Genomic DNA, 27,891 nt, shown 5'->3' on the forward strand with positions numbered 1-27,891 from the left:
GCAATATATCACATGCCTTTCTTTTTGGGCAAGAGCATTTCTGTTGCTGATTTTTCTGCTTTTTGTGCAGTGTGTGACTATGTACGGTTATGCCATCATAGCAGCATCCAGGGCTGACTTAACCTGGGGGAAGTTGCCAGAGACTTTGGGGCACTCACCTGCAGGCCGCTGCTCCCGCATACAGCGTTCTGCCGCCCGGTCTATCGGGCCATCTGTGCTGCTGCTCCTGACCCCTCCCGCCTACCCAGGGACCCAGGGACTACATTATCCGGCAGATCTTGCGGCCAGGACGACGCTTATGTTTTCCAGGCGCCCGGTGGCGCTCAAGTACAGCTGGGAGACCCGGGGAAGTTGCCAGAGACCTTGGGGGCACTCACCTGCAGAACGCTGCTCCCGCATACAGCGTTCTGCCGCCCGGTCTATCGGGCCATCCGTGCTGCTGCTCCTGACCCCTCCCGCCTACCCCGGGACCCAGGGACTACGTTACCCGGCAGATCTTGCGGCCAGGACGCCGCTTACGTTTTCCAGGCGCCCGGTGGCGCTCAAGTACAGCTGGGAGCCTCGCCTCGCGGGACGCGCGCGGGCGGCGCCGGAATAAGCCCGGGCAAAGGGCGGGCCCTCTGTGGCCCTCAGAGGCCTGAGGAGGACGGGCCGGGCCACATCACTTGGTCTTTCAAGAGGAGGTAAAGTGACTGATTGCTGTACTGGACAGTAGTAATTGGCTACTATACTTAATACTTTTGGTTCACTTCTAAGTCATATTAGGAGCCACAAAGAGGTTGCCAATAAACTAACCCTTTGGTCGGATTCTTGCCCGAGGATGCCAGATAAATATGTTAATAAAACGCTGCCTCCTATGTGTGGAGTTACTGATAATATCATTTCCGACCAGCTTATAGACAGCCCAATTAGCAATCAATTCTCCTCACAAACAACTAGTACAGCGTGTAGCATCTCACTGTTGGAGGAACTAAATAGTCTGTGTAAGACTAGGTATGCCCCTGCAGGATTACCCTCCCCCAACTAATATTAATCCATCAGTCCCAAACGAGAGAGTGCCGGAACCCTTTCCCATATTCACAAATCCAATACCCAATGCATAGCACCCGCCCGGCCTACACCTATCAAAAGGAAGCACGACGGGGATAAATATAATGAGAGCTTATCCAAAATACAAAAAATACAGAGTGGGTTTTCAACCTCAACTCTGCCTCTTACAAACTCCCCCCCATTTCCAGAGGTGGCTAAAAAATTAGACGATTTAGCTCCCTCTTCACAGATGGCTCTATTGTCAATGATCGAACAATTGATCAAATCTATTATACATCCCCTGATCGACAAAATTAACACCTTGGGGGATAGACTGACAGGGATTGAGGGAAAAATCAAATTCAATCTGTTACTCCCTATCCACGATACTATACCTAACCATCCCTTGGCAACTGCTCCTCCTAATGCGCCTAAACTAACCACTCAAAACATAGCACCGCAAACTCAAGTCCCAGCTCTCACTTCTTTGCCCTTAAATGCTCCCAAAGCCTCTCTTAAATCCACTACAGTGCATAATACTGTCCCTAGAGTAGAGAGAAACAGGGTTTCTCGCATTCATTTACCTCCAGAGGCCGCTCCATTCGTGTGCGTCCTCTCAGGAGTCCCGCAACTGAACAAGGGAAAATCAGAGAGGCAACAAGATTTGTTAAATAAGGTCCACTTCTGGTTATCTAAAAATAGACCTCTACCCCATGATTTTGATGGCAGGATTATCAGCGTGAGGAGAGTGTGTTGGCTAGGTCCCCTTCAAAAAGATATTAATGGTGACCTAGTATTAATTAGATTCAGAAGTAGATATATCGTTCCATACCTCCAAACTTGGCCACCTACTGAAGGTGATGGCCCCATATCTACCTGGGATCTACACGACTTTTACCCAAGCACCTCATACATCCCTGCTCCCAGGCCAATAGCTGAGGTTAGTACTAGGCTGGGTAGAGGAATTTGTTTACCGTATTGGTGAAGTATCCCTGCGCCTAATAGTTATGATCTACCGCACAATAGACCCAAGCACTACAACCCTTAATAACTTTCCTAGTGATGTAATGGAAGAACTGCTAACATGAATCCTGTAAAGTATGTTATTATGTTTTTAACTTTTAATCTGTAGATAATCTGTGCTTCATATGTATGTACTTCTTAATTATGATTGTATTTTTTAACTGTACGCTTTTATGATTTTTAAACAAAATCGAATAAAAGCAAATCGAATCGACTTAACCTGGGTAATTTAAAAAGAGCGAACTCTTTTCACCAGATCACATTTGACTGTTTCCAGCGTGAACTTAAATATGGGGTTCTCAACTGGGCTTTTACTTTGAACAGGTCTGTGGATCGGTGGGGAGGTTTTGTCGTCCTAATGACAATGAGGTCTTCTGGAGCACAGGTGTCACGCTGATGTTCAAAGCTATGTTGCAGGTAATTGGTGCCACAGAGAGATCACAGAACCCCTGGTTAGTAACCTTTGTTGTCAAAACCATTCAGTGGAGAGTCAATGATGGGAGCAAAGAGTTCAGGCTACAGCAAATCCATGGGAAGTGAGCTTGAAAGGGGCAGAAGGAAGAACTGGAGCAAAGCTGCAAAGAAAGTGGTAAAGTTTTCTCTTAAGTGAGAGATATATAAATATTTATGTTCATTCATTTGGTCTTTATTTCTATCAATATAGATCATAAAAGTATACAGCAGTTTGACACATATTAAAACGATATGCAGTATAAGAAAATATAAAAACAGTACAATTGATCTGTTGCAAGGAATTAAAATACAATTGATTTTAAAATCATCGAATGCAATTCATTATCCTAAAATCGGCTAAGTATAGCGTTTACCGGTGTGCCGCATTGATGTTAAAAATGTTGCCAATGCAAACACGATTGGAGGAGATAGATCTGTTTTTAATATTCTATAGGCTGGAAGATAGTGCCTAAAGCCAAGGTTTATGAGAAGTGGGACAAGCCAGTATTTCCTAGACAGACCCTCCAGGATATCGCGATTTCGCGATTTCGTGATTTGTCGCGAAATCGGCACTTTTTAAAAAATGCCGCGATTTTTACAAAAATGCCCGCGAAATCGGCATTTTTTGTAGAAATCGCGGCATTTTTCGCTATATCCTGGGGGGTCTGCTTTATGTGGCTATCGCCTGTGAATTGGGCTAGCAGCCAAGATACTCAGCAGCATTGGAGAGGCACAGCGGGGTGGCAACCATCACACCTCCAGCCCTTGATGACCTGTTAAGTGGTGCTTCGAAGGTGACTGAGAGGAGGGGGGGGCAGCGCTGACACCTCCAGCCCTTGCTGACCTGTTAAGAGGCGCTGCGAAGGTGACTGAGAGGAGGGGCTGCAGGCTCAGGAGCAGCGACATCTATTCACATGCAAACAGCCCTGAATGCATCATGTCTCTGCTATTTGGAGGGGGCTCGCACATTCCATTTCTACCCAGGGCCCCAAACATCCGAGACTCGGCCAGATTACAACCCTGATTACACCGAGGCAGCACGTGGTTCTCTTCACAGAGCGTAATTACTGTCACTAAATTGTAAGCAAACCTCGTTTCTTCAACATGCAGTCTATAATGTAAGAAAATAAAGATATGGCACAATCGCACCCACACTGATTAACAAAGTATGGTGGACAATCAGTTCAATCAGTTCTCTTAGAGTATCTCCTGTAAGTACTGTACATCACAGTGGGGGATGGCATTTTGGACAGAAAGCCTGCCTTCTCGCTGTCTTGTGCAGGAGGGGGCGAGGAGCCCAAGATGATACTAGAATACTGCATGCCCACCCCTGTGCCCACCCTGGTGGATCCTGTTCCCTCTCCTGTGATGGCTCCTGCCCTCCCCTCAGTGATGGCTCCTGTCCCCCCCATGTGGTGGCTCCAGTCCATCCTCCGCCTGTGATGGCTCCTGTCCCCCCATGTTGTGGCTCCAGTCCACCTACACCTGTGATGGCTCTTGTCCCCCCCTTGTGGTGGATCCTGTCTCCGCCCTGGGTGGCTTCTGTCCCAGTCCTGGAACGGCCCCTGCAGCGAGGGTGAAGTTCTTGATGGGCCTCTTCTCAAAAGGGCTCAGCTCAAGTTTAATATGGAAAGGTCGGTGAGTAAGTAAGTGAAGGGATGGGTGAATGGCTGGATGAATTAGTGAAAGGGTGAATGGATGAATGAAAGATTGAATAAATGGATAATGAGAGAGGATGGATGGGTTGATGAGAGGGGACGGATGGAGAGAAAATGTAAATACCTGGATGTATGGGTGGAAGGGTAGCTGGATGATGGATGAGGGGAAAGATGGATGAGGGGAAGGATGATGGATGAGGAGAAGGATGGATGGGTGGAGAGGAAGGATGGATGGATGAGGGGAAGGATGGATGGATGATGAGGGGATGGATGGATGGTTGATGAGGGGGTGGGTGAAAGGATGGATGATGAGGGGAAGGGTGGATGGATAGATGAAGAGGGGAAGGGTGGATGGATGGATGATGAGGGGGTGGGTGAAAGGATGGATGGATGGATGATGAGGGAATGGATGGATGATGAGGGGGTGGGTGAAAGGATGGATATCAGGTCGTGTTCGAAATACACTGTAAAGGGGCGATAGGTATAGCCATCATTTGTGCAGCAGGTACAGTGGCACCAAGCTCTAAGGCTATTGCAAGACACAAACTGACCTGCAATGGTACGCCTCTTCTGGCGCAGGGCATTGCAATGTGACGCATCTGGGAGATGCGTCACGTTGTAAATACCCCGCACCATGGTGCATCTTTTGCGCCTCCGCTGCGTCACAAAAGTGACGCAACGGCGGCGTAAAAGCAGCGCAAGGGGCTTGTAAATCTGCCCCAAAGTGTCTACATTGTAAAGAAACCAAATATACGTAGCTTCATGTTGTTAAATAACTAAAAAAACTAAGATATCTGTGTTTGTTGTAGGAAAAATGGCCACATAAAATGCCGCAAAATTGCCGCTAAATTTCAATTTTTGTGCCGCTAACTTTGCTAATCCATGCCGCTATATCCTGGGGGGTCTGCCTAGATCTGTGGTAGGCTGTGCAGAAAAATATAGTATGCAAATCAGTTTCTTGGGGTAGGAACATGCTGGGCACTGTGTTGTGGAATGGGATTTTGCCCAGCCGTCCGTCAATGCCCCAAGAGGGAGAGATCCACATCGCCACTGCATGAATAGTTTCCTGGTAAGGACAGGGTTAATGATATGAGTCTTTGATTTTAATAATAAATATATATATATGTGTGTGTATATGCGTGTGTATATATATATATATATATATATCCAAGCTCCTTCCTCTCCACACCGATATACCAAGGCATGTATATATATATATATATATATACATACATATATACATATATGTGTGTGTCTTTGTGTATAGATAGGTAGATAGATAGATAGATAGATAGATAGATAGATAGATAGATAGATAGATAGATAGATAGATAGATAGATAGATAGATAGATAGATAGATAGATAGATAGATAGATAGATAGATAGATAGATAGATAGATAGATATTGTTGCTTGAAGTTGCCCTAAGTATGAGAAGCACTCGGACAACAGCGTGAAGGTGCAAGCCTTTAATAACAAGTACGGACTGAGTTCGTCTTGCTGGAATTATTAAACAGCCATTCTGTCAAGCCTGGCGCGTTTCGAAGTTTCTTCTTCCTCAGAGGCTTTGAAGAATGATGCGTGCTATCGCAGGCACTGCTCCACCCTTTTATCCAATAACACGTCCCTGAATTGGGCTGCTCTTATGGGACAGTGTTGTGGTATTATGGGAGTTGTAGTGTCCAAATTCCCTCCATTGAAGGAAGCACTGTAAACTGTAAGCAGAGGCGCAACTAGAGTCAAATTTCGGGGGGGTTAAGAAAAAAGGTCGGGGGGGCTGAATCTTTAGGAAATCGGCAGAGTCGAGCTGCAGGGGCTCTTAGAAGGGGTGAAACAACAACAAAGCCCCATTAACATGCACAAGGTCTTTTAAAGACCTCTGAAGTGCTTGGGTGCGGCTGTGAGCGGGCCCGGGAAAGTGTCTCATCCGGGGCTGCCATACACGACGGGGGGGGGGGGGCTGAAGCCCTTTGAGGCCAATGGGTGTTGCGGGCCTGACTCGAAGTACATTTCAGCTATGTTGGGCCCCAGAAGGCGTTATCAGTCCTCAATCTTGAGCTGCTGCCCCACATATGAGGTCGGTGAATCCTCCTCGTGACCCCCAGTTTGTGGGGTGGTGCATTCCCTGCGTTATTATCATTTTAAGTTTCCTTGTGCTGTGGCAGCTTTCTGGGCGCCCAAAACAGTTGTGCACACTTCCCATAATCTCTATGCAGGCTGCATTACAGTCTGTGTAGAGAACATGCCGAGGCTCATTGGATCCACAGCTCTCAGACCAATCATAACGCTGCATTGCAGCTTTGTGATTGGCTATAGGGAGCCAGGGAGCCTGGGAGCTGCTGGTGCCTGTATCCTGTTGCAACCGAGTCAGGAAGATGAGGACAGAGGAGAGGCGCCAGCTGGCAGTCAAAGGTAAGTGGTTAATTTTTATGTTTTTTCACCTCCCGACCCCCTTGCCCGCCACCCTTGCCTCCGCCCCACCACTAGAGTCGGGGTGCAGCCGCTACTGGTATCTTATCATACCTCAGGTAGGTGTGTGCAAAGCTACGAAGTTTCCCTTTGTGAGGAACGAATAATTCTTGCAAAAACTCGGGAAAACACACAATAAACCTGTAGTTTGGAAAAACATATAGTTCCAGGTGATAATTCAGACTAATGGGAACATTTTGAATGCTGGTATTATTTGTGTTGAGCCACTCACAATGAAAAGGTAGGCAAGAACATGGACTCCTAAACAAAATGCTCGCAAGTTATCGGGGCGACACTGTGATAGAATACTGGTGAAAAAATGGTAAGCTAGATATTAGCAGAATGCTTGCGAGGTACCTACCCAACACAATTTTGGGGGACTCACAAAAAAAGCCAAACAAGGTATGCCCTTTCTTTCGAAATACTCATGAGTTATCAGTGAAACATTGTTTTATACTACTTGCAAGAAAAAAATCAGTAAAAACGGCATTCTCCGATGAAATTCTTATGAGTTACTGAGCCCCTTTACCACTATTTAGAGAAAACTGCGGCAGTCAGAAAAATAAAAACTTTGCAGGCTGCAGATAGAGCAGTTATTGGGAATCAATCTAAGCTTGATTAATAAATACTTTGCACACCCCCAGCCTCAGGCACACTTCCAGACCTTGTGCAGCAATCACATACTGGATGTTTGCACAGATTTCACTCACTCACCATGTAGTCTTTTTCACTCACATGGTAGTCGGCAAGATTTTGTACCATTGAACATTTGCAACCAATCACTCATGATTTCTCTCTTAAAAAATTCCCTTACAAGGTGCCTCGTCACATTAAGCCCTAGCCCAAGAGTTAATGGTTGTTCTACCTCACACATTGTTGTACAGGGGAAGTACGAATCATGCAAGAGGAGGCTCATCACACTGGAACTTTTTCACTGACACAAAATATACTAGCACTCAGTCATTGCCAAGCCATCAAACAGAGCAGCTTTCCTAAGTGAAACCAGAGAGGGACACATGTCACATTTGTGCACTATTTCTAAACAAACCCAGGACATGGATCTGATAAACAAAAGGAAGAGATGTGTTTCTTTATACCATGTCCTAATCCCTACTAACTGAAGACAATTGGGCCAAAGGTATATATTCACATTTATCTAATCACATGTGTATTTACTACTGCACCAAGGTGACATTCTACACTTTTATGCTATTCATCATTTCTGAGTTTAGATGCAAACACCCAGATCATGGTCTTGAACCTTCTAAAACATGATATATGTGAGTGTAAAGTTACTATTAGTAACTATGCACGTGATTTTCCTATGGAAGAGTATAGGAAAAATCTATACTACTATTATAAAGAGAGAACACAACCCTTTTGGCAAGGTAAACTCGGGAACCACAGCGCCAATCCACACACCCGATACATCCTTGAAATTGTCAGGGTGTGTAGATGGACATAGGCTACATAAAATTAAAATAAAACGTAAATTTAAAAAATGAACTTTAAAAACAAAGTAGTCCCCTGTGTCAGAATCCATGCACCTCGCCAAAGGCTATCTGTGAGGAAGAATCCATGCTGGAAAACATCTTTGCGCTTACTACTAAGGTCCTGCAGTGTCCCGCCATGTTGCAAGAGTAGCACGCAGTTCCATCGAGTGAAACCTCCTTCAGCGGTCTAGTTGCTGAGAGCAGTGGCGCGCATTGTCGCCAATGCGCATGCGCGAACCTCGCGCTGCGCACTTCAACCGACTTTTATCCCTGACAGGAGCTTCCTCGGCTCGCTGTCATCTTCCTGAGGAAATCTTTGACGTATTTCTTTTTGAGAACTTTTCCCCTTGCCTCGTCACAGCAATTACCAGTCTCAAGGTTCTGTTGACACTCGGTTCGAGTGTTTCGTTGTTCATGTTCTTCAAGAAAGTCACCTGCATTCTGACAGAATAAAGACGCTACCACAGGGCGAGAGTAGCGGAGCTGAGTCTTCAGAGCGTCTTCTGTGAAGAGAAGGCCTCGTAATCCAAGTAAGAGTGTGGTTCTTGCGCTTCAGTCTCCAGGCAATGACTGAGGTGATGTTATCTTCAAGCTAACTGTGTTTGGAGCAAGAGGATCCTTGAGCCTGAGAGTTTAGCGCTTCAAAGTACAGAGAGTATTGTTAAAATTCAAAACTTCTGAGAGTGCTTATTAACAGACTGTGATTTTCCTGCAACCTTCTTCATGAAAGCATCAAGACTGAATATTTGCTACACACCTTGAACTTATTGGTGGTCAGTCTTTCTGCAGTTTTCCCATTTGGTCATCAGCCTGTTCTTGCAGTGAATCAGATATTCTGTACCTGACAAACACTCATAGGGAGGAGCTAGCTTCTAATTAAACACTGGTAAGAATTAGTTTGGGTTTAACAGAATAGATAATAAGATGTACACTTCATGGTGAGTCAGAAATTTAATAAGTGTTTTACCTTACAGCGCAGACCAGACCAGACCAGGTTGGAAGCCAGTGTCCGAAGCGTGTCTCTCTTGTTTGTCATCCACTTCCCCTTTCCCCCACGGGGTTAATTCGGTGGACAGCGAAATTCTCAGTAGTCCCTGAGTTATCCCTGGGGTGGATTTGGGGTAAGAGCATCTGTTCCTGAGGGGGCCGAACCAGTGTATCCTTTGAACGTGACAGATTGAAGTGCCCGCCTCTTTATTGAGGATTCAGGCCCCCTCCTGAGCAGAAGATGGTGGAGAGCATAGACTTGAAAGCCTTAACGGCTGTTTTGAGCGGTATGCAGGAACAGTTGAATAATACAGTAGAAGAAAATAAAGCCCTAAGAGAGGAGATTAGGAGGTCGAGGCAGGAGTTCACCCAAACTAAGCAAAGGTTAGACGATTTAGAAGCGGCTGGGTCCTTATTTCAAGGTAGTCTCCCTACATCTCAACCCTCAACCTCAGCGGGTGTCTCCACCCAGGTGATTCACTCCATCTCCCCCGTAATTCCGTTAGCCTCTCCTGAGAGATATGGAGGTGACCCTTTGAAGGCGCAAATTTTTCTGACACAGTGTTCCTTACACTTTCTGTGTCGTCCGGTAATTTTTACAGACGACCAAGCTAAGGTGGCTTTCATTTTGTCGTACCTGACTGGAGATGCAGCCGCATGGTCCATGTCCTTGGTCACCAGGAAGGACCCTGTGTTGACTAATTATGACAACTTCAAGTTAGAATTTGAAAGAATATTTGACCGAAGGTCAGCATCACAAGCTACAGACAATGAGTTATTGGACCTTAAACAAGGAAGTAAAGACTTGGTAGGGTATTTGGCAAGCTTCAATAAGTTAGTGGTGGAAACTAATTGGCCAGAGGCGAAACGAGCAGCGATCTTTTACAGAGGCCTGCGAGATGATCTTAAAGATGCTTTGGCTCAAATCCCTCAAAGACCTACAGAAGTTTCTGAACTAATAGATCTGGTGTTGCAGTTAGACCATCGGCTGAGTGAGCGGAGGAATGAGAAGAAAAAAGACTTTCGTTTCGTGCCGCCAAGATTTGATAGAGCTAAGGTTGAGTCTCCAAAAAATTCAGAAGCAGCCTCCTCAGAAGAACCTATGCAGATAGGCTCGGTGCGCGGACCACTTTCTAAAGAAGAAAAAGAGCGAAGAAGAAGTTCTCAGTTATGTCTATATTGTGGAAGCGCTGGTCATTTTGTTAAGGAATGTTCCAAGAGACCAAAGACCACCTCGCCAGTAAAAGATCGGCTTCGCCTGTAGACAGAGTCGCACAGGTGGAAGCGTTTTCAAAGACGACTCCTGACAAACAACACATTATGAACACCTTACAGTCTGCAGCTCCTCACCTGACAGCTCTTTTTGTGGTCAAATTTCGTAATCATGAGTTACATGAAGTTTCCGTGATGATTGATTTCGGGGCCACAGGGAATTTTTGTGACCTAAAATATGCCAGGCAAAATGGTATCCGATCAGTCCAAAAACTAGTACCGGAAGCAGTTCGAGCAGTTGATGGAACCAACCTGTCATCAGGTCCGATAACTCATGAAACGGAAATGGTGTTGCTAACTGGTTTGAATGGGCACTCGGAGTGGATGTCGTTTAACTTAATCGACGCGCCCCAGTTCCAATTGATTCTTGGTTTACCCTGGTTAACAGAACACAACCCGAGAATAGATTGGAGTAAAAGGACCATTGAAATGAACTCTTCTTATTGTTGCGAAAATTGTTTCCAGGTTCCAGAATCTAAGGAAGAGCCCACTCCAGTTAAGCTTTTAGCCTTTGGTCATCCCACACAAATCTGTGCCTTGGAGGTTAAAGAAATTCCAGAGCAATATCAGGATTTGGCATTGGTATTTGATAAGAGAGGTGCGGATCAGTTACCCCCCCATCGCCCATATGATTGTAAAATTGAAATTGAGCCCGGAGCAATTCTACCTTGCAGTCGAATATACGCTCTCACAGAAAAAGAAAATCGGTATCTCAAGGAATATCTGGATAAGCATTTGACAAATGGATTTATTCGCCCATCTCAGTCCCCGGTGTCATCTCCTTTGTTTTTCATCCCAAAACGTGATGGGGATCTTCGGGCTTGCATCGACTATAGAGCAGTAAACCAAGTAACAGTGAAGAACCGCTATCCTCTTCCGTTAATCTCAGTATTGCTTGATCAAGTAAAAGATGCCAAGATCTATACCAAATTGGATCTCCGAGGGGCGTATCATTTAATTCGAGTGGCTCCTGGAGATGAATGGAAAACGGCGTTTAGAACACGATATGGGTTATTCGAGTATTGTGTAATGCCCTATGGACTCTGCAACGCTCCCGCTGCTTTTCAACATTTTGTAAATGACGTGTTAGGAGAATTTTTGGACAGGGTTGCAGTGGTCTACATAGACGATATACTCATTTTTTCAAAGAGTGAAGAAGAGCACATCCCTCATGTGAGAGCGATTTTAACGAAGTTATTGGAAAATCGTCTTTATGTGAAGCTGGAGAAATGTGCGTTTCATGTAACTCGTGTGGAATTTTTGGGGTTCGTACTGTCTCCTGATGGTGTGAGTATGGATTCCACAAAAGTCAAGGCGGTACAGGAGTGGCCCTCTCCGAAGTCAGTCAAGGAGGTTCAGAGTTTTTTGGGATTTTCCAATTTTTATCGAAGATTTATCCCAGATTTCTCGCAAAAGGTGATCCCAATAACTCGTTTGCTGAAGAAGGGAGTCAAGTTCATTTGGAGCACCGAAGCTGAGCAAGCCTTCCAGTTCCTAAAAGATTCCTTCACAAGAGCACCAATTCTGTTGCATCCCAGAATGGAAGACCCCTTTTTTGTGGAAGCAGATGCTTCTGATGGAGCTATAGGAGGGATTTTGTCACAAAGACATCCGACTTCAGGACAGCTGCATCCAGTGGCTTATTATTCCAGAAAATTAAGTCCTCCAGAGTGCAACTATTCAATTGCGGATAAGGAACTGCTCGCGGTCAAGAATGCCTTTGAGGAATGGCGTCATTATTTAATGGGAGCCAGGCACAAGATAACAGTCTTTACGGACCACAGAAACCTCCAGTTTTTGAAATCTGCTCGTACCCTCACGGCGCGGCAGTTACGTTGGTCCTTATTTTTTGCTGATTTTGATTTCATCATTACCTTCAGACCAGGAAAGAGTAATGCTAAAGCTGACGCACTATCTCGGATAGAGTCCGGATCTCCAGATGCAGAGAAAGAACCTCAAAATATCATTCCAGAAGAAAAAATCGTGTTGGCTGTAGATTCTTCAAAATTGGTTGTCCAGTTGCAGAAATCTATGACTGAGCAAGAGATGAAGAATTGGTCCGAGCAAGCGGAGGGCCGAGAAGTGAAGAATGGAGTTCCTTACCAAGATCATCGCATTTTCCTTCCAACACCTGCACTTCAAGAAAAGGCCATGGAATCGTGTCATGATAATCTGTTAGCAGGGCATAAAGGAATTCAGAAAACTACCGAATTGGTGGAAAGAAATTTTTGGTGGCCGGACATGAGATCTCAGGTACGACAATTTGTAACCACTTGTGAGAGGTGTCTGAGGGGGAAGTCCGAGAGAAGGCCTCCGCAGGGAAAGTTGAGACCCTTACCTGTTCCGCCTCATCCTTGGCACACTGTGTCCATGGATTTGATAGTGGAACTACCTTTAAGTCAGGGATATACCACAGTCCTAGTGTTTGTAGACGTTTTTTCCAAGATGGCACACTTTATTCCCTTGAAGAAAATTCCAGATGCTCCTCTTCTAGCTCAGCTTTTTGTCCAGCATGTAGTGCGCCTTCATGGCATCCCTAAAGTACTAATTTCGGATAGAGGAACCCAATTTGTTTCACATTTTTGGAGAGCCTTCTCAGCTAAGTTGGGAATTGACTCTCGCTTCTCCACAAGTTACCACCCAGAAACTGATGGCCAAACGGAAAGAGTGAATCAGGAGCTTGAGCAGTACTTGCGTTTATACCTTTTGGACCAAAAATTAGATTGGTCAGAATTGGTATGGGCAGCAGAGTTTGCTTATAACAATGCGGTTCACTCTTCCACTGGTTATTCACCCTTCTTTGTAAATTATGGTAGGCATCCTGCCTTCATTGTAGAAAAAGAGGAAAGCCCAGTTCCTGCTGTAGAACAGAAGGTTAGTGAGATGCAAAAATCTCTCATTCAAGTCAAAAAGAATTTAGAAAAGGCCAAAGAATCTTATAAAAGACATGCAGATAAAAAAAGAAGAGAGAACCCAGTGTTTCAGACAGGGGATAGAGTGTGGCTATCCACTAAGAATTTGAGGCTAAAAATCAATCGAAAATTTCAGCCCCGATTTTTAGGCCCATTCAAAGTGGAAAAAATGCTTAATCCAGTCACAGTGAAAGTTCAGTTACCCTCATATCTCAAGGTTCATCCCGCTTTCCATGTGTCCCTGTTAAAGAAAAGTCCACCCAAGTTGAGAGAGCGTTTAGTACCAAAACCAATTCAGATAGACACACACGAAGAGTTTGAGGTACACAAAATCCTAGATTCCAAACTGAAGAGAGGTATCTTGTATTATCTGATTGACTGGAAGAATTTTGGCCCTGAGGAAAGATCGTGGGAGCCCTCTGACAACGTTCATGCTCCCAGACTTCTTCGAGAGTTTCACAAGGCCAATCCTTCCAAACCCAAAGGAGAAGGAGCATTCTTGGTGGGAGGTACTGTCAGAATCCATGCACCTCGCCAAAGGCTATCTGTGAGGAAGAATCCATGCTGGAAAACATCTTTGCGCTTACTACTAAGGTCCTGCAGTGTCCCGCCATGTTGCAAGAGTAGCGCGCAGTTCCATCGAGTGAAACCTCCTTCAGCGGTCTAGTTGCTGAGAGCAGTGGCGCGCATTGTCGCCAATGCGCATGCGCGAACCTCGCGCTGCGCACTTCAACCGACTTTTATCCCTGACAGGAGCTTCCTCGGCTCGCTGTCATCTTCCTGAGGAAATCTTTGACGTATTTCTTTTTGAGAACTTTTCCCCTTGCCTCGTCACAGCAATTACCAGTCTCAAGGTTCTGTTGACACTCGGTTCGAGTGTTTCGTTGTTCATGTTCTTCAAGAAAGTCACCTGCATTCTGACAGAATAAAGACGCTACCACAGGGCGAGAGTAGCGGAGCTGAGTCTTCAGAGCGTCTTCTGTGAAGAGAAGGCCTCGTAATCCAAGTAAGAGTGTGGTTCTTGCGCTTCAGTCTCCAGGCAATGACTGAGGTGATGTTATCTTCAAGCTAACTGTGTTTGGAGCAAGAGGATCCTTGAGCCTGAGAGTTTAGCGCTTCAAAGTACAGAGAGTATTGTTAAAATTCAAAACTTCTGAGAGTGCTTATTAACAGACTGTGATTTTCCTGCAACCTTCTTCATGAAAGCATCAAGACTGAATATTTGCTACACACCTTGAACTTATTGGTGGTCAGTCTTTCTGCAGTTTTCCCATTTGGTCATCAGCCTGTTCTTGCAGTGAATCAGATATTCTGTACCTGACAAACACTCATAGGGAGGAGCTAGCTTCTAATTAAACACTGGTAAGAATTAGTTTGGGTTTAACAGAATAGATAATAAGATGTACACTTCATGGTGAGTCAGAAATTTAATAAGTGTTTTACCTTACAGCGCAGACCAGACCAGACCAGGTTGGAAGCCAGTGTCCGAAGCGTGTCTCTCTTGTTTGTCATCCACTTCCCCTTTCCCCCACGGGGTTAATTCGGTGGACAGCGAAATTCTCAGTAGTCCCTGAGTTATCCCTGGGGTGGATTTGGGGTAAGAGCATCTGTTCCTGAGGGGGCCGAACCAGTGTATCCTTTGAACGTGACACCCTGAAAGAAGCGCCGGCTGCGACGTCTGCGTCATGACATCGAGAGCGCGGGGAGGAGCGGCGTTCAGGAGCAACAGGAAGAGTGGAGGACATGATCGCGGGGAGGAGCTGAGGACAGGCGGGGAGGAGCAGCGGACAAGCGGTAATGACCAGCGGTAAAATCAGCAGCGCAAGTAGGAGCAGCGAGTAAGGTATGTGAACCTAGAGGGACGGGCCAAGGGGTGTGACCAGCGAGAAGCGGAGGAGCAGTGGAGCAGTAAAATCAGCAGCGCGAGGAGGAGCGGCGAGTAAGGTGAGTGAACCTGGAGGGACGGGCCGAGGGGCGGGCGGAGGGACAGGCCGAGGGACAGGCAAGCCTGAAATGCTGCCCCCAGCCCCCTTCTGCCCCAGGCAACGCTGGGGCGGGCTGCTAGTATGTATATATTTTTTTAAGTATTAAAAGTATTTTAATGTGAAATGTAAAATAAACGTCATATTTCTTTTTAGCATAGAACTAATTAAATAAAATGTACACATTAGTACATCAAATTAAATGTGCATTACATAATTCATTGATGTATATATATTCATTTAATTTATAAATAATATTTTTTAAACAATACATTTAAAAAATTCTACCCTCACTAATATTTTTATTTTTATTCAGTGTTACCTGAGCAGTGCGCCCAGTAGTTCCCTCAAACTAAAACCCTGTTCTTTCGCTGCACACGTTTTGCTGATGTGCCTCAGATGTTTGTGCTGGTGTTCGATGCTCAGGGCACTGCGCCACTGCCGACCCGTGCCACAGTGCAAGTGCTCCCAATGTAAAGTGTATGTACAATTGATTTCCACCATTGGATTATTTGGTTTACTGTCAGTCCCCAGTAAAGTGCACGAGGCGTGCCGGGGCTTGTGGATACAAATGCCGCTCGTGGGCCTGCAGCGCTGGTTGCGTCACCCACAGAAGCGGCCTCGTAAGATATGTCTCGGGTCCGCCATTGTTGACCCCGCGTACAGTCCCGTACTGTCACTCTGACTGTGCACGTGCCCACACTCACCAGTCCCAGAACCTTCCCTCGCCTTCATATCAGTCACCCCTATCATCTTGCCTTTCGGGAAAAATTTAAAAACCTTCCTCTTCAACAGATAACCTCGACCTGCCTGACCCTCCTGTACTTCGGCTTGAGCGCTGGGACGCCTGCGGGTAACTATCGCGCTATATAAAAACCTATTCCATTCCATTCCTTTCCTATGGTAGGCCTACGGGCAGGGTGCATTGTAAGCGTAAGGTAGGACAAGCCTAGAGTGTGGCATGTCCTAGTAGTGAATTACCGCCTCTCTCGTTCTTCACTATTGAAGGGTTACCTGTTCTCTTAGGCCAGATGAGCTGTCGGAGCTATTACACGCTATAGTCCCGGCAGGCTCAGGGAACATGGTAGCAAGTCGAGTTTAGTATACCTGAACTCAGAATAATAAAATACTTCCTTTAGTAAGGTTTATTTTAATATCCTGTGTTTGCAAATGCTACTTTTAGAAAGTTAGCCTTTGCTCGCCTAACTGTTCAGCCCGCCTCTGCCAGGATTTGTATCTGCTGTCTAGGTTTGTGTAAGTGACAGGGCTGGGAGATTCGCAGGGGATAGTCGGGTGCTCAGGAGGATGAATGAGATGCTTATGCCAGGATGGGTGGGCGGAGTAGTCCTTAACTCTGAATAGGGTTGTGCTCCACCACCACAATGCTGGCTCCACCTCCTGCGGAGCGTCTGATGTCTCTGCCCTGCACCCTGAAAGAAGACGGCAGTGTCCTGTCAACAAAGTACTTCAGAACCGAGTTAAACCAGGCTCAGGCCCCCTGGCTTGCAAAGACAAAAGAAATGCAGTACGCTCCTTACAAATCAGATCCAGTTTTGACCACGACGAACCTCTGCCTGACTAGAAGGACCAAGAGAAGCTGAAGGACGGAAACCAGTCTGTATCCTGTAAGACTGGCCTGCAGTGGTGCCTTGCTGAGAACAGAGAGGAAAGGACCAGATAAGACTTTGTAGACTTGTGCCTGAAACGATCTCCAAGGGCTTGATCGAGAGCTTACCCCCTGAACGGAACCCCAGGACCATTAGGTTCTATCTGCTTATGCCCGTTTGCTGTTGGGCCTCAGTTCTTATTCCCTCGCCAGAGTTGTGACTCGAGTGCCTTCGCCCTCTCCCTGGTCGTGACAGCTCGGAGCTTGGTCGCCCCGCCGTAGAGAGTCATTCCTGAGCCGCTCTCCGCTTCAGTGCCGGGCCGCCTGCTCTCCTGTCACCTCGCCGCTTACGGAGCGAGCTTCGCACCTCTCATCTTCTTCAGCCGGAATCTGCACAGAGAGCATCTCATAGCTTCGGACGGTCCGTACGTCGTAACGTACCCAACGGTCTCGCTTTGCGCTCCTGCATACCAAGGCTCGTGCCGCACCTCAAGAAAGGCCTCCCAGTACCGTGGTACCGGAAGCCTGGTGCTGCACCCGTCTGCCCGAGAACTCGACGCCCCTCAGAGATCCACGAGTCAGACCCTGCGTGCTAAGAAGTAGTACGCCCCGCAGGCCTGAACGGCGCCTCGCCCCGTGAGCTGCACCGATCCCAGATCGCCACAACCCTCCACAGTCTAGCTCCTTCACCTCGCTCCTCAAGGGGATTGAGCCGGAGAGATCCTCTAGAGAACCGTCAGCCTCGTTCGGGGTCTGCCCTCACAAGTAGCCGCGCCTGAAACGCTTCCGACTTCCACCAGCAAGGTACACTTGAACTCCGTCTCGAGTTCATATCGGATCCAGGGTCCGCAACGTTCTTATTTCCCTGTCATCGCACCTTGCCAAACAACGAACACTGAAAGACTAAGTTTGCCTATTGTAACCTGGTGACCTCAATTTACTAAACATTATTCTGGTCTTGTGATAATCCTGCTTGAATCTATCTTTTATATAAAGCATACATATTTTTGATACTACCATACGACTGGTGTCCATTTGTGGTGGGTCAGTGGGTTTACTGTGTGTGATCATGAATGCTTAACTTACTATCGCCCTGAGGATTAGCCTTGTCTGCTCGCGCCACACTACCTAGAGGGTGAGCAGGGGTTATTCAAAGGAGTAGTTCCCTTGCCCTGACGTGGAGCCGAGGGTCCTTGCTTGTCACAAGTGCATACCTGAGACCTCTGGTTCTAACATATATATATACACACACACACATATGCATACATGTATTATATGTAATTTTAATATCAAAACATTTTAAATTATTTAACACTATTTCCGATGGAGTGTGATTTAATTTTGTTACCCTATTGGCTTCTAGTGTGTTGCAGTGCCTGTGGTTAGCCTTGTGCATGTGTGAGTTACTCCGGAGCTGGGCTGGAGTACATTTGTGCCTGTTTTGAACACATTTAGGGCTGTGGTAACTTTCGAAGTGTAGTTGTGAATATCAATCGTCTTACTCTTTTGTGGGTGTGTGTTTGTATTAGCATGTACCTTCCTAAACCCATTCTCAAAGTTCTATAGATGCTACCTATTATGGGGCCGATTCCGATTTTAGCCGGAAGGGCTATAAACCACGTTCGGAGCCCTGCCGACCGAATCTGTCAGTGCCAGGCAGATTCGTTCTCGACCGAGCCATTCCGATGGGCTCGGTCAGGAAGGAATCCTACTCGGATTTCCGGATTGAGGACGACAGGCTCGGAAAACCTGTCCGCAGTCCGGAAATCCTCCTGTACTCCCCCAGTCACCTCTGTGCGACTCAGGGAGTATGATGGCAGCTTTTCACTGCCTTTTCGTCCCGGTCTGTCCAGCACGAAAAGGCAGTCGGAAGCTGTCTCTGGGTGCCCTCAGCAGGGACCCCATCGGTGTGAGGCCACCGGATGGGGGCCTGGGGGACCTATGGCGCCCCTTCGTTGATCCCTGCATCCAGTGGCAGGCACCTTGGGGTGCCGGGTGCAGGGATGAACTGCACCCAGCTTTCTACATGCAAGCATGCTTTCTGGTCGGAAAGCATGCTTGCATTGTAAGGTATATGAATTGCGACCAAACCCTGTTTGATCGCATCGTACTAACAGGGCTGTAACCGACGACAGCAGGTCAGTCGGTTACAGCTCCTGCCTGATGTCGGACGGACTTAGGTCCGTCCAACATTGGATGAGGCCTCTTAGTAGAAAGCATTTCCCATTTTCCAGCCTCTTCTCCATGTCCCTCCCACAATTACTACTAAAATGGATACATACGTGTGCGGAGGTCTCTGCCACCATGGCCGCAGGTTTGTGTGTAGCAATTTGTAAAACATGAGTAGTACTTTAGCAGTAGCACTTTCTATACTACAAAATACAGTTTATGAACAGTCCCCATTGTTCAGCAATTGACAACCCGAAAACAAATATGGACATGTCATGAAATGCTTATGTGTTGAAATATTATTTTCTACATGTCTATGTGTTGAAATATTATTTTCTACGTGTCATTCATTTACCTTTCTCTATTACTAGCTAGTAACCCTGCTATACCTTCCTCTTTCTAGATGTATTATAAATGAAACTGAGCTCCGTTAAACATATGGGTCATGGGAAAAAGTGTTACTAACCGAAGGTCTAGAGACACTTCGGAAATGTCTTTGAAATTATTTAGGGAGGGGTGCACATGCATCAAAGAAGTATACTCTCAGAACGAAATAGTAGCAGGGTGACTAGCCAAGTGTTTGGAATTTGTAAGAATCTGTAGTGAACAGGCTTTAGGGAATCATTTTGATTTTTTCTCAGCTTGAAAATGCCAAAATAAGTTGCACAATCTCCTGATTACTTTTCAGCTTGCCCGAACAGAGATTATCCCAAACTGGTTGGACGTTTTGTAAAAGCTATGGACATATCACTGACCTGCTTCAAATTTAATTTGTAATCATGAGGTTTTGAGTTTGGAATTTCATTAGTATTTATTTCATTATTATTCAGAATACATACAGCCAGATTCATCATTGTCAAATTCTGCGATTTCTAAATTGCGAGAAAAAGCGAATCGCAATTTAGAAATCGCAGAACGGCATTCATGAATATTTGCGAAAAAAATGCGATTCGCAACCGTCCACAATCGGCGATTGCGAGCCCCAAGAAATCGCTAAATAATCGCAGAATCGGCCGATACCCATGTTGAAATTGGGATCTCGCAATTACCAAAATCGCAGCAAATTGCGATCTCACTAACTGCGAGATCGCAAAAAGGGGAAGTTGCATCCTGAGCACAGTGATGACATCACAACCAGGACGTAGGCAGGTTCCACCCTCATTCAGCAGTGAGAGGCTGAAGTACAGGCAGCAGTGTCAGAGCTCCCCTCCAGTGTTCCTACAGGAGTAAAGCAGGAGACACCACAGTGGCAAGCATGTCACAGGATGCAGCAGGAGGTTCTACCAGTGGGAGAAAGCGGAAAATCAAATTTTCTGAGCAGGAGCTCGAATACCTTATAGAAGGAGTATCAAAGGACCACAACTGGCTATTTGGCAAAAAGGCGCATATGGCTGCCATCCGCGCCAAAGTGAACTCCGTGGGGGTGACCCAGCGCTCAGTGGACATGCTTAAAAAGCGATGGTATGACCTAAGAGGGTGGGCAAAGGAAAAGATTACGAAGAGGCTGGGGGAGCATGTGGCAACAGGTGGAGGTGAGCCCACTGTCCTACCGAACACACAAATGTAGGAACGAGTGGAGTACACCATCAATCCACAGGCCTGCGTGGGTGTGATCCAGCTTGACTCCTCCCGACCCACCCAAGACACACCAGGTAAGTGCCATGTGACTGCGACCCCCTGTCCCCTAACAATATCCATGACTCCAGTGCATCCCATATCAAACCCCAGTCATGCAGCCAAAGCACACCACTACAGCGCTATTGCATTGTGGGACATGTAGTCTGACCAAAATTACCATCCTGCACCATTAAGCCAGACATGTCCAGTGAGAGTCAATCCTGCAGCGATTCAGGGAATGGTAGTCTGCATGCAAATAGCAAGCCTAACTGTGTAAGGAATATGTCACTAATCAACGTCCACTTTACATCACAGGTGGCGCTGATGTCCCCAGCACAGACAGCGAGGCCCTGGTGATTGAGGACATCACGAAGGACACAGAGGGAGACACACATCATACCCCACAGCCCGGACCATCAGGGCAAGCTGCCGCACCAACGGTCATCCCACCACCTGCCCCTGTGGCCCATGCCACCCCTGTGCCAACAGGCGCTGATGTACCACCGCGCAGCACACAACCACCAGTGGGGCTTGCAACACCAGCAGCAGGTCGCCAACCAACCCGCCGCCCTGCGGCTGTGAGGAGCCAGACAAGCGGACTGGTGAGGGATCAGCGCAACAACACATCCCGCGCTGGCAGGGGCCGAAACGCGCGTCCAGGTGGGCTCTCCATTGAGCGCAGGATGCTACACGTGCACCAAACCCAGGCCCGTCATCTTGCCGCCATCCACCTCCAAATTGACAAGACCGCACGTAATGAGGCACATATGTCTAACCGTATGGACAGAATGACAGCAGCTCTGGAGGCCAACACACAGGCCATGTTCAGCCAGCGGGATCTCAATCGCCGCAGACACCGCCAACTGCTGACCCGCCTGTCAGCGTACACGCGGTCCAACTATATAATTGGGAACGCCACCTCCCAGCTCTCGCGACGCTCCCTGGCCATGCAGGTACAAATGGTCCAGTGCTGCCAGGACGTCGCGAGAGCCCTGGAGCAGGTGACAACAGCCGTGCAGGGCATGCAGGCTACTGGCCATGGCCAGGCGGGGGGGGCAGACGACACCAGTGAGGCTACATCAAGCCATAGCAGCCAGTCCCTTCCACCGGTTGTAGCACCCCGCCGCAGCAGCAGGCCCTCTGCTGCCTCACGGCAAAATCAGGAGGAGGACGTTGAGAGGAGGGCAGGGGCAACTACCCGGAGGCGCCACTGAACTGTTGAACATTGAATAACTTTGCGGATAAATTCATATGTTTTGTTTTCTGATGGAAATGTAAATTCTGATGATTTTCAATGATCTATTGTTTAATTGTACATGACGATTGGGATGATATGAACTTTTTGATGATACATATCAGATAAAGTGAATTATATCTTGACAAAAGGAGTATTTAATTTTATTGTGCGTGTTGGAGTCCTGGTGGCCTTTTTGGCACCAGGCCACATACAGTTTATAGGTATAGTGTGCAGGCACTAATCCAAACACAGCACACACATCGGTTAATAAGATTTGAGTTTGATTATTCTGAGTGCAGCACCCGCTCATACATATTGTCAAATGTAATTAAAGACACAGTGAAAGATACCGAAAAAACAACTTCAGCAGTGTTTAAGATCCAGAATGTTTCAAAAAACACAAACAGACAGTTCCAAGGGAAATCAACTAGCCTACCATTCAAGAGTCAAGGAAAAGATAGGAATACAGAGGAAAGGAGATGTTACTGTTGTGACAGCCGGGAACATTTGGCCTTCAGCAAGATGTGTCCTGCTTTAAGGAAGAAGTGTGGCATATGTGGATTAGTTGGACATTTTAGTAAAATGTGTCGCAGACGTAGTAACGTTAAATGTATTTGGAGTGAGGAATCGAATGCAGGAGAAAGGGATTGTGATGATGATGAGTGTATAAAGAATATAAGAGGAAACTATATGCTCAATATTACCGATGAAGCAATGGAGGGGAAACCAATGTGTGATGTGTCTTTGGGTGGTGTAACGGTCAAGGTGTATGCTGATTCTGGTTCCCCATATACCATTGTAAACGAAGAGGTGTGGAAAAAGAAATTTGTACACAAAATAGGAGATCATTTGAATGCATCTGATGTGAGTCCAGTAGGATACACAGGCGAGAGGATAAATTTGTTAGGATTCAGATGGCTATCGTTTTTATTCAAAGGAAGAATGACAAGAGGGAAATTATATATAGCAAAGAAGGGGCCATCTGTATTAGGATGGTATGATCAGAAAAACCTTCACATTATCCTAGATCCAAATAGTAAAGACAAGGTGTTGGTACTAGATGAAGGCAGCAAAATAGAAGATCTCTTAAAGAATAAGTTTGCCAATGTTGTTAGTCAAAAATTGGGGGAATTGAAAGGATTTGAACACAGGATTATGCTTAAGACAGATGCTCAGCCACAGGTACACAAGGTCAGACCTATTCCAATGTTAATAAGGGAAGAAGTGAAGAAGGAAATTCAGGGACTTTTGTCTAAGGGGGTCATAGAGGATGTAGACACGTCAGAATGGATTTCTCCGATTGTGGTCGCAAGGAAGCCCAACGGAAAAATTTGTTTGTGCATCGATTTACGCCATATAAATAAAAACATTGTTGTAGAGAGGTTCCCCTTACCAAAAAGAAATGAGATGGTTTCATCTTTTAGAGGGGCAACATGGTTCTCCACGATCGACCTCTCTGCTGCCTATCATCAGGTAGTTTTAGAACCAGAATCAAGACATCTCACGGCGTTCATTACGCCATTTGGGTGCTATCAATTTAAGAGGATGCCTTTTGGCTTGGCGTCAGCGGCAGCTGTTTTTCAGCGTTTGATGCACAAGTTATTTAGTGAAATGGAGGGTGTATGTTTTTTCCAGGACGATGTTCTCATTACTGGAAATAACAAGGAGGATCATGACGCTAAGTTGATGAGAGTGTTTGAGGTTTTGAGCTCTGCCGGTTTGACTGTGGAGTTAACAAAATGTAAATTTGGTGAAAGAAGTGTTTCTTACCTGGGTCATGTGATTAGTGAGGATGGTGTCAGACCTAAAGTGTCCTTGGTTGAGAATATCTTGGCTGTGCCAGCCCCTAAATCTAAAGATGAGATCAAATCATTTTTAGGGATGGCGGATATTGCGCAAAATTCATTAAAAATTTTGCTTCGAAAGTTTATAACATTAGATCGTTGCTTAAGAAAAATGGGAGATTTGAATGGACCGAGCAGTGTGAAAGGGAGTTTGTTGAAATTAAGATGGATTTGCAGAAAGTGAATTCACTTTCAAGTTTTGACCCCAATTTGGATTGTTTACTGACTACTGACGCAAGCGATAAGGGTTTGGGTGCAGTACTTTCGCAAATTGGTGATGATGGTAGAGAAAGGATTATTCTGTTTGCATCCAGAGCTTTGTCACCAGCTGAGGGAAGATATCCTATCATAGAAAGAGAAGCGCTGGCTTGTGCCTGGGCTCTAGAGCATTTTCGTGCTTTTGTGTGGGGCAAGTTGGTACATATTCGAACGGACCACAAACCGTTGGTTCATTTCTTATCTACATAAGGGACTGCAACAGCATCAGCCAGACTTGCAAGAATTTCGATGCGTATGAAAGAGTATATTTACAAGTTAAGTTACATGCCAGGTAGGGATAACATAGGGGCAGATTGTTTATCCAGGTTACCTACGCCCTTGGAGGAATATGTAGATGACCCATGGGGAAGTTTGAGTGTGGCTCTGGTTCAGGATTCTGGTGTCCCTGCTATTAGTAAGGAGGATTGGGCTAAAGAGCATGGTAAAGATAAGATCTTAGTTGATATATCTAAGTTTATTTGCAAAGGTTGGCCTAAGGAGAAGTTTATTGCCAATGAATTGAGACCATTTTGGGAAGTACGCTTGGAGTTGTCCTTTGAGAAAGATGTATTACTCAGGGGTGACAGGATTGTTCCACCGGTAAGTTTACGGAAAAGGATTATACAAATGTGTCATGAAGGGCATTTTGGGATAGTCAGGACTAAAGTTGCAGTTAAAAAGCTGTTTTGGTGGCTCAAGGTAGATAAGGAGGTAGAGGATTTTGTGAGGGCATGTTTGGTTTGTACCTCTGCTGACAAGTCTTTGAGGACTTTGAAACCTATGATGAGTGAAGGCTTAATTCCTAGTTTTCCTTGGGAGACAGTTGCTGTGGACATTTTTGGTCCGGTGGGGGAACTCAGAGAGTATGGATTGGTTGCTATTGATCTTTTTTCAAAATGGCCAGTGGTTAAGTTTGTAGAGAAAGTAGATACCCAAACTGTTCTTAAGTTTTTGGACAAGATTTTTATAATGGAAGGGTTACCAGTTAACATCTTGACGGACAATGGTGTGCAATTTTTATCTAATTTGGCAAAAGAATATTTTGGAAGATGTGGAATTAAACGTAAGACCACAGCTCTGTACAATCCAAGTGGTAACGGCACTGTGGAATGGTTCAATAGAGTAATTAAAGGAATTTTGCAAGCTGCAATTAACAAGAAGTTAGATTGGAAGGTACAAATACAGAAGGCTGTCTGGTCTTACAGGGTTACTGTGCATAATAGTACAGGGTTATCTCCTTTCGTGATTTTGAGAGGCAGGTCACCAAGGTGTAAGTTTAGCCCGGGATGGATGTTTGAAGGTAAGTTGGAAAATTGGTCTATTGATGAGGTAAAGAAGAATTTAGAAAATGTACATTCCAGGAGCAAAGTTTATTATGACAAACTCCATAGTACCAAAGATACCCAAGTCAAAATTGGAGATTGGATTCGTGTTAAGAAGCCTTTTAGAGTTCAGAAGGGTGAGAACAAGGTTGATGTGGCTAAACAGGTAGTTGAAGTTCTTAGGAACTCAGTTAGGTTGGGTGACAGGAAAGTATGGAATCTCAAGGATATTGCATTTGATATCAGTTTGGACCATGATAGGGTAGAATCTAGTAACGATGTGGTAAAGGACTCTGATTGAGTGGAGGATTATTTCGAAAATAGTGATTTGCAATCTCGTTTGGCTTTGGAGGAGAGACATGATGTACAGTCTCAATGTGGCCCTTGTAGTGTGGATGTCTCGGCTGTGCCTTCTCAATTAGAGGAAGGGGAAGAGTCGGTGGATAAGGATGGTGGTGTGAACCAAACCTTGGTGGATGGGGTTTGTGGCGTTAATGGGAACATGCAGCCTGGTGTTGTGGAAGATACTGTTTGTACCAAGAGAAAGAGGACGCTACCTTTGTGGTTAAATGACTATGTCATATGAGCCTTTTGGAATGACTGTTCTAGGTGTTATTATCTTTCCATTTAGTTTTATTTTTTTTTATTTTCCTTTAGTTCTTTGTATTTTGTAAAGGGGGGGATGTGTTTTGTTGTTGCTTTAATTATTGTATCTTGCTCTTTAAGGCTCGTGTACTAGAGCATTAGAATGTATCATGCAGGTGTGTTCCAGGTTAACAGGCAGTTACTGACTGACTGTGAAGCCTTCCAGATGTGTTCCTGCCACTACCTGTTCTTCCTATCTTCATCTTAATAAAGTTACTTAAGTAATCCAACTGCGTGGTTACTTAACAGATGGCCATGCAGAAGCTGTATAGACGTAATTATTTTACCCAGCTGGATAAAGTTAAAAATTTGAAACTGCCCATACAGAATGCGGATGGGGTGAACATTTTACTACATCCCATGGGAGGGCGTCAGTTGTTCCTTGATGATGTCTCCATGGCTTATTTTGATACTTTGATATAGTTTATACAGTGTGGCCGTGGTCTACAGGTATTGGAGAACTCTCAGAAGAAGAGATGGGGTTAAATTAGGAACTAACGCCAGTAAGAGCAAAAACAGTAAGGATATATTTAGAAACCAACATCATCATAAGGAAAGGCAATGGGAGACTTTACATGAATGCAAACACCTCAACACTAATAGAAGCAGGGGGTGCAGAGTGTGTCCTAAACCAGGAGCAGATTATGGGAAGTCACTTAGAGGAGCAAGACAATTTGGAGAAACAGATTGAAGCAAAAAGGCAAAATGGGTGTGAGTAATGCAAACCAGGGCTGAAGGAAATACACATAGTGGGGGTATGGGATGAACAGGAAACACAAGAGATGGAAGGAAAGAGGGTCGGAGAGGAGGGTTTGCAAAGAATAGTCAGTGATAAAGAAAAGAAAATAACAAGGGAAAACCTGTTTCTACAGCTCTTGGGAGCTCACAGAAGGATCCTTAAACTATTTTGCAATGGCACAATCAAGCGTCCACAGCCCCACCCTAGTTGCGGCCTCCTGCAGCGTGGGAGAAGTTTGGACATTTTTTGCCTGTGCTGTTTTTGCTTTCCTGTCCTGTTCTGATGTCATATCCGTTTAAAGCTTGATGGAAGATTACTGGGCAGTGTAGCCTTTTTTTTTTTTTTTTCTTTTCCCCTTCCCCTATTTTATCTTATGACACTTTTTATGATGTTCTCAATTATTATTCATACTATTCCTGCTGATTTCACTTTGTTTTTTGTAATGCCATTACTTGTTCATCTTAATAAACTTCTATTTGAACTGAAAAAAAAAGAAGGCTACACTGCCCAGTAATCACACGAGGCTGCAGATTTAAATAGAAAATGACAGAGTACTCTGCTTTAGGCTAACATGCTGACATATGTATAAATATATCAATATAAATACATATCTATATAAATATCTATCTATCTATCTATCTATCTATCTATCTATAGATGGATAGATAGATAGATAGATAGATAGATAGATAGATAGATAGATAGATAGATAGATAGATAGATAGATAGATAGATAGATAGATAGATAGATAGATAGATAGATAGATAGATAGATGGATGGATGGATGGATGGATGGATGGATGGATGGATGGATGGATGGATGGATGGATGGATGGATGGATGGATGGATGGATGGATGGAGGGATGGATGGATGGAGGGATGGATGGATGGAGGGATGGATGGATGGATGGATGGATGGATGGATGGATGGATGGATGGATGGATGGATAGATAGATAGATAGATAGATAGATAGATAGATAGATAGATAGATAGATAGATAGATAGATAGACAGACAGACAGACAGACAGACAGACAGACAGACAGACAGACAGACAGACAGACAGACAGACAGATAGATAGATAGATAGATAGATAGATAGATAGATAGATAGATAGATAGATAGATAGATAGATAGATAGATAGATAGATAGATAGATAGATAGATAGATA

Source organism: Lissotriton vulgaris, chromosome 9 (genome assembly GCF_964263255.1).
Source record: "Lissotriton vulgaris chromosome 9, aLisVul1.2, whole genome shotgun sequence".
Taxonomy (NCBI): domain Eukaryota; kingdom Metazoa; phylum Chordata; class Amphibia; order Caudata; family Salamandridae; genus Lissotriton; species Lissotriton vulgaris.